This window comes from Lethenteron reissneri, unplaced genomic scaffold (assembly GCF_015708825.2).
Source record: "Lethenteron reissneri isolate LAM-NWPU_2019-01 unplaced genomic scaffold, ASM1570882v1 scaffold_121, whole genome shotgun sequence".
NCBI classification, from domain to species: Eukaryota; Metazoa; Chordata; class Hyperoartia; order Petromyzontiformes; family Petromyzontidae; genus Lethenteron; species Lethenteron reissneri.
The window spans coordinates 80,341-88,853 of NW_026890904.1; positions in this window are offsets into that span (position 1 = coordinate 80,341).

The following is an 8,513-nucleotide window of genomic DNA, read 5'->3' on the forward strand; positions in this document are numbered from 1 at the left end:
TCACCCACCCACTCACCCAGCCATCAAATCACTCACTCATCAACTCACTCACTCAACCACTCACTCACCCACCCACCCAGCCACTCAACCACCCACTCACTTACCCACCAAATCACCCACCCACTCACACATTTACTTACCCACTCACCCAACCACTAACTCACCAACCACACACTCACTCACCTACCCACTCAATTGCCCACTCACTTACCAACCCACTCATTCACTCACCCACTTACCCACCCATTCACTCACCTACCCACCAACTCACTCCCCCACCCACCCACTCACCCAACCACTCATTCGTTCACCCACTCACTCACCCACGCACCCACTTACTCACCCACTCACTCACCCACTCAATCACCAACCCATTCACTCACTCACCCACTCACCCACCCACTCACCCACTCACTCACCCACTCACTCACTCACCCAACTACCCACTCACCCACCCCCTCACCCACCCATTCACCCACCCACTCATTCATCCACTCACCCCCTCACCCACCCACTCATTCAACCACTTACTCACCAACCTACCCACCCACTCACCCACCCATCCACTCACACACATACCCACTCACTCACCCACTAACTCACCAACTCACTCATCCACTCACTCACCCACTCACTCATCTACCCACTCACTCACCAACCCACCCGCTCACTCACTCACCCACCTACCCACCCACTCGGCCACTTACTGACCCACTCATCTACCAACTCAACGGTGCAGCAGTCTGAGCGGAGGGTTGGTGGGGTGAAGAGTGGGTAACTTGGAATCGGTTACCGGTTCGCCGTTGTTTCCTGACTCTCCGAACCGATAACCGATTCTGAAAGCGGTGGGTGGGAGATAAGCGGAGAGAGATAAACCATCTCCCTCTCTCGCTCTCTCTCCGCGCCGATTATGATGATTGGGGAGAGAGATAGAAAGGGCGTGAGATAGGGAGTGTGGAGTTACCTCTGCCCGCACACAATCTCATGCGTACGGCTGACAGCACTTTCCCTCACTCTCACACTCTGACACATTCTGACTCAAGGGAGTGTAAGAGAGAGTTAGAGAGAGTATGAAAGTGAGCGAGAGTAAGAGAGAGTCAGTGAGAGTGTGAGTCATAGTGAGAGCGTGAGAGTGTGAGAGAGAGTGCGAGTGTGAGAGAGTGAGGGTGTGTGAGAGTGAGTGAGAGTGTGATAACGAGTGAGAGTGAGACGAGAGTGTGAGTGGGAGTGTGAGAGAGTAGTGAGAGAGTGTTAGAGTGAGAGTGTTAGTGAGTGAGAGTGAGAAGAGCGTGTGAGAGTGAGTGAGTGTGTGAGTGAGTCGGAGTGAGAATGAGTGAGAGGGTGAGTTAGAGTGCGAAGAGTGTTCGAGAGTGTTAGAGAGTGAGTGTTAGAGATAGCATGGAAGTGAGCGAGAGTAAGAGAGAGTGAGTGAGAGTGTGAGTCATAGTGAGCGCGTGAGAGTGTGAGAGAAAGTGCGAGTGTGAGAGAGTGAGGGTGTGTGAGAGTGTGTGAGAGTGTGAGTGAGTGTGAGTCGGACTGAGGGTGAGTGAGAGGAAGAGAAACAGAGTGAGTGTGTGAAGGAGTGTGAGTCAGAGTGAGAGTGTTAGTGAGTGAGAGAGAGAGTGTGAGTCGGAGTGAGAGTATGAGTCAGAGTGAGAGAGTGTGAGAGTGTTAGTGAGTGAGAGTGGTAGTGAATGAGTGTGAGAGTGTTAGTGAGTGAGAGTGTGAGACTTTGACTTGTAAACCACTTTTTTTATTGCCGTGAGCAGCAACAGCACTGGAGCCGATTTCGATACAAAACGTGGCAAGGTGCAGCTTGCGCGTTCGCACGTCACGTGTCACGTGGCGCGTGTCACGTGACACGCGCCACGGGCACCAAAAACATCACGTGGTGGTAGTCGTCGTCGCGCACGCCACGCCCGACAAGCGAGCGCGTTAGGGGCCGTCCGTAAATGACGTCACGCACCTAGGGGGGGGGGGGTCAGACATTTGTGACGCCGTGTGACGATGGGGGGGGGGGATCAAAAATCGTCCAAAATCGCGTGACGTCATTTATGGACGGCCCCTTAGAAGGTGCAGAGGGCTTTGTCCCCCCCCCCCCCCCCCGGCGTTCGAAGAAGACGTGCAAAGCGTCACCGGCATTTGAGCGGTACGCGTCGTGCTCCAGCCGTGCCTTCAGCGGGCCTCTGAACACTGGCACCACAGAGCAGCCATCAGTTTCACCTTGCAGGATCTTTTTCCTCGTCTTGTCCACTGCAATCTTCGCTTGGGCGCAGACGAAGTTGGTGAGATCGTGGCACTTGTTAGCCAGGTCAGGGGCACCCCCCATATACGAAGCTGCTGTTGTAGAGGGGCACCTCCAGCCTCATGAAAATCGGTCTCCAAAAGGTGGAACATTGGGTTTGAGCCATTGGCAGCGCCAGCACTGGTGGGGCAGATCCTCCCTGGCATCGCAGAAAGTGCAGATGTCTGGTACCCCTCGGGGAGATTCGGCTGGGCCGTACGGCCGATGGCAACGTCCACTGGAGGTCACTGCAGCGTTGGGCTATGGGCGACTTGTACATTTGAGTGAGAGTTCGAGCGAGCGAGTGAGAGTGTTAGAGAGCATGTAAGAGAGAAAGAGTGCGAGAGAGAGCGAGGCAGTGTCGGAGTGAGAGTATGAGAGAGTGTGAGAGAGAGAGTGTTAAAGAGTGAGAGTGCACATCACCAACGTGTTTACAAAGTCCCCCTCATTCAAAATGGCCAAAGCCAGCGCCCCCAAGTGCACCAATCCCAGCCCTATACGGAGGTGACTTCAACGGCCACCGGCGTGGGTGGAGAAGACGACAACCTTCCCGCGGTCTCCACCATTAACCCGCTCATCACAAACTGATACCGTCAACCCGGCGGCGATCGAACACCAAAGCGGTCCTGTTCAGGGCAACACTTACCGCAGCGTGGGGCCCGTCACCGCATCCTCGCCATCAAAATGTAGAGGCGAGAGACCTATCGTGGCCCAAGAGGAGGGCGACCTTCCTGGGATGTTTCCTCGAACTCCGCATGGCTCGACATCTCCCGGCTCCAAGAACCCCCCAATAAAGCCTGACGACGAGAAAGACGCCTCAAAAATATAACCCCCCCCCCCCACCTGGATTTCTTGCAAGCCTCCAGCCACCCTCCTGTTTCGGTCTTCAATAGTAGTAGTGGTGCCACTGTGGGTCATCCAGTACAGATACCGTACGGCGTGTAACGTACGTGATGTAACGTGCGTTAAACTTTTTTCGCACCAAATGTAGTCAACCATGCTAGTCGGACGTGCTATGCATGTATCAATAGTGTATGCCTAATGACGCAATGCTCCCTATCCACAAATATGGAGACATCACAGCAACGATGATGATGATTCACTACTACTCCGCTTGCTCCTGACGTGGTTTGTCTGAGATTGACCACCTGAATGTGATATTGTGGTCGTTGGCTCTGCATCTACATCAGCCATACGAAAGAAGAAGACTCTCACTCACTCACACTCTCTAACACTCTAACTCACACTCTCAACAACAACATCTGCCGTTCCTCACGAATTTGACGGTGACATCACCACGGCACTTGTGCCAGGCTAGGTGCACCGCGAGTTCCACGTGAAGTGTTGAAGGCTCGCTGGCAGAAGGTCACGGGACAACCCCAGGTGCCATGGATTGAATGACTGAGATGAATGGCAGATGCACCAGTAGCGTCCTTCATAAGACTCCTCCTGTACAGAGGCCGATCTTGACACCGCTGGTACGAGCCATCGGCAAGTCCACTCAGCTCCACGTCTTCCTGTACCACATCACTCCATCTCTTCTCTAGCCTGTGCCGCACCCGTTTAATCACCAACACGCCAGAACAGCGTGTTGGTGATTACAAGTCCATTGACTGCACAAAAATCTAGCAGCTTCCTATCGTTGTTACTGAGCTGATGTGACCCATGCCTTCCAATCACGCCAGACAAGCTGACAGCGTCATGACCCATTTGGACATTAAATTCACCCATAAGATGACGAGGGGGCATTTTAGCTAGCACCTGGGACAGGAGGTTATCGAAAGCATCTGACTCATCGGCCTTGCCTATATCACTCCACTGATGTTCATCTTCAGTGGGGGCGTAAGCAGCCACCATCACCATTCCATGCCTGTGGATCGGGAGATGAGTCCACAGTAGCCTGGGGTTCACAGCTTCCCACACCTCACCGCCACGCTCCCACGCCCCCTTCATTATTTTGTTCAGAAGAAGAGCCACTCCCTGCTGTTTGACAGTCGCCTACCCCGAATAGAGGACTGTCCACAGCTCATGGTGACTGGAGCCAGAACCGGACCACCGGACCTCCTGAAAACCGCAGAGATCCAGGCGATACTGGTCCAGCTCCCGACAGATGAATGGCAGCCTCTCCTCCACAGTGAGCGTTCGAACATTCCGTGTGGCCAACCGCAGTGGCTTTTTGCTGTTTCTAGAGGAACCCCGAGAGTGCAGGTTCAGTCTCCTGACTCCACCAAATGGGGTTTGGCCAGGAGACGTCATTGACGCCTGTCCCCCTGGGGCCTCCGGAAAAAAGCTTCGCTGGATATTTTGTTCGTGGTTTAGTGGTACTTATGTTGAAGGTGCAGGGGTTACCAGCACCTCGCACTCGTCCAGATCGCTATTTGGTCGCTGTGGTGGCTACAAACGTCATGAGGGGCCATGGCCAATTGAAATTGGCCCTCCACCCATGGCACCGCTCACCACAGAGTTACCGTCCAGCACCACCGACAAGGTAGGGGGTTGTTGTCACTTTCACACTCACTCATATTCACTTACACTCACACTCTCACACTCACCCAAACTCACTCACACTCTCTCTACAGAACAGGGACAGAACCCACTCGCCACCCACACAGCAGTGGCAGAGGGTGGAGTGGCACCCGGGCCAGGAGTCGAACCCAGGTCACCGCCTCTCCCCGCTCGCCCCCCTCCATGACTCAAGCCACGGGGGGGAGGCTCGGATATCACGTGGGAAGTGGGGCTGGTAGGGGGGGTCGGGGGGATGGGGGGCGGGGCTGGTAGGGGGTTGGGGGCTGGTAGGGGGTGAGGGTGGGGGCTGGTGGGTGCCCAGGCGCGCTATAAAAGGCGCTTAGCGAGGAGCAGCAGCAGTGGACGCAGTGCTCAGAGCCAGCCTCGTGGTGGTGCCTCCATATCTCCACCCGCCCAAGTTCGAGTCCCAGGCCGCCACCTCCTCCTCCTCCATCTCCACCACCTCCTCCACCACCTCCACCACCTCCTCCACCACCTCCTCCATCTCCACCACCTCCATCTCCACCACCACCACCACCTCCTCCATCTCCACCACCACCTCCATCTCCACCTCCATCTCCACCACCACCACCTCCATCTACACCACCTCTTCCATCACCATCTCCACCACCTGCATCTCCACCACCACCACCTCCTCCATCTCTACCACCTCCTCCATCTCCACCACCACCACCTCCTCTATCTCCACCACCACCACCACCGCCTCGCTCTCCCCATGGCCTCCCCGCGGTGTCGCACTGCGAGCCGCCTTCTCCACCTCCCGCTGCTGCTGCTGCTGCTCGTGGCTGTGGCTCGGCCCTCGCTGGGGGCTTCCACGGCAGCTCGGGAGGGGCCCTGCGGGAGTCGCACCGACGCCAGAGGCTGCGCAGCCGGGAGGATCCAACCCCGAAACCAGTGGGCAGTGGGTGAGGCAAACAACAACAACCGTCATTCGCCACTAAGTGGCGGTGACGTCACCACGACGCTTGTGCCAGGCCAAGTGCACCTTGAGGCCACGTGAAGTGTCGAGGCACACACACACGTACACACATACACACACATACACATACGCACATACACACACACATACACACACATACACACACATACATACACACATACACACACATATACACACACACATACAAAGACAAAGATCCCCCGTATAGCCTTAACATACTTTAGGGGCAAGTGCTGTTAGCGAGGTGCCACGGGTCGACTGACCGAGATGACCGAGATGACTGGCTGATGCACCACCTGTGCCCCTACTGTACCAACTTGTTATGCTTTAGCCACCCGGCGCTCCGCTCGTTGTTGTGAGCGTCGCTCCTCCGCCCTCCGCTGTTGTTGGAGGACGACTGGAATGGTAGATGCATATTACAGATGACAAGTCGATGGTCAGTGGGAAGATCAGCTCCACGATAGGTCCTGGTGTCAAGGACATGGGCCTGCATCCACTGCTCCGTCACTATATAGTCCAGCATATGTTCTTGCTTGGACCTGGCATGCATCCATGATGTTGTGTGGATGCGCCAATGCCGGAACAGCGTGTTCGTAATTACAAGCCCATTGGCTGCACATAAGTCTATCAGCCTCGTACTGTTGTTATTGAGCTGATCTGGCCCATGCCTTCCAATCACTCCAGCCCAGGTCCCAGCATCATGACCCCTTACCTACGTGGTCTCGTTTAGTGGTACTTAGGTTGAAGGTGGAGGGTTACCACCCCCTCGTACCCGTCCAGAGCCCCCGTTGGCCGCTGTGGTGGCTACAAGTGCCATGAGGGGAACAGCCAATTGGAATCGGCTTTCTCATACATGGTATTGCTCACAACCTCCATAGCGATACCGTGCGGCACCACCGAGGAAGTAGGAGGTTGTTTTTTGCAAAACACACAGCCTGTAGCACCTGGCATGCATCATCACTACCACCATCATGCTGGATGCTGGAGGGTGCCTGCCTCCAACTGCTCAGTAGCAGCGTCCATCACGAGCCTCCTCCTGCGGAGAGGCCGATCTTAACACCGCCGGTACCGGTCACTGGCAAGTCCACTCAGCTCCGCATGCTCCCGTACCGCATCAGCTCCATCTCTTCTCGAACCCGTGCCACTCACTCACACTCATCCACTCGCCCACCCACTCACTCACCCACTCAACCCTCAGTCCATCTCTTCTCCAGCTCATGTAGCACGCATTCAGGCCCCTCTATCCGTTCCACCTGTCTGTTCCTTGTATCTCTGTTCTTTGTCTCTGTTCCACCCGTCGGTTCGACCTGTCTGTTCCAGTTTAACACGTAGGCTTTCGCGACCAATATTATTCATAATCAACGTTTTTGGGTGTAGATCGCGTTATTTATAAATGTGTTGTAACCCTCCACCACCCGACACGGCCAATCAGTAAAAAAGTGTCACGTTGACAAAAGACAAATACTGTAGTTCACTGCTTTAGCCCACCGGTGTGTTGAAGCGTGAAACCACAACATTTACATTCTGGCGAATTGCCCGATGATGCTGGATGCAATTACCAGCGAAACGTCGTACGACTCAAATTGTAAATGTTGTGGTTTCACGCTTCAACACACCAGTGGGCTAAAGCAGTTAACTATTTGTCTTTTGTCAACGTGACACTTTTTTACTGATTGGCCGTGTCGGGTGGTGGAAGGTTACGACACATTTATAAATAACGCGACCTGCCTGTCCCACCTGCCTGCCCCACCTGTCTGTCCCGTGTATCTCCATTCCGCTCACGGGACTGACACCCCCCCGCCCCAACACCGGCGTGCGTCGTAAACAACCCTCAGGCCACATCATGGGCAAGAAGAGCTCCGCCGATGCCGAGTGGGCGGCCGCCGGGGAGGAGGATGCCGGAGGAGCCTGGAGGGACCGGGAGGAGCCAGACGCCTCCGATGGAGACTTCTCACCCGCGGAGTGGAATTCCTCACCCGCGGAGTGGAACTCTTCACCCGCCACCGCTCGCCAGGTGAGCACCACTCAACGGAGTGAGCGGGAGCTCGCCGCTGACCGTTGCACCCCACCAAGGAGGGACGAAGATCGCCCAGGTAGCCTCTAGCAGGGCTGTAGGGGCGAGTGTTGTAGTAAGTAGCGAGTAGTAGCAACCACCAATGATATACACACCTCTTCTTGGTTCTTTCGGTAAAGTCACATATGTTTTATTTTATTATTTTATTATTTCCATTCTACGTGACCTTACCGAAAGAACCAATAAGATGAATCCCTGCAGTCACGAAAGCTTTAAATCGAAAGATATACACACAGACACAGCTCCCCCAGGTAAGTCTTTTGCAGGGCTGTAGGGGCAAGTGCTGTTAGTAGCGAGTTGTAGCAACCACCAATGATATACACACAGACACAGCTCCCCCAGGTAGCCTCTAGCAGGGCTGTAGGGGCGAGTGTTGTAGTAAGTAGCGAGTAGTAGCAACCACCAATGATATACACACATACACAGCTCCCCCAGGTAGCCTCTAGCAGGGATGTAGGGGCAAGTGTTGTAGTAAGTAGCGAGTAGTAGCAACCACCAATGATATACACACAGACACAGCTCCCCCAGGTAAGCCTTTTGCAGGGCTGTAGGGGCAAGTGCTGTTAGTAGCGAGTTGTAGTAATCACCAATGATATACACACAGACACAGCTCCCCCAGGTAGCCTCTAGCAGGGATGTAGGGGCAAGTGCTGTTAGCGAGCACCCATGAAGGTTACCGGCACTGCGGC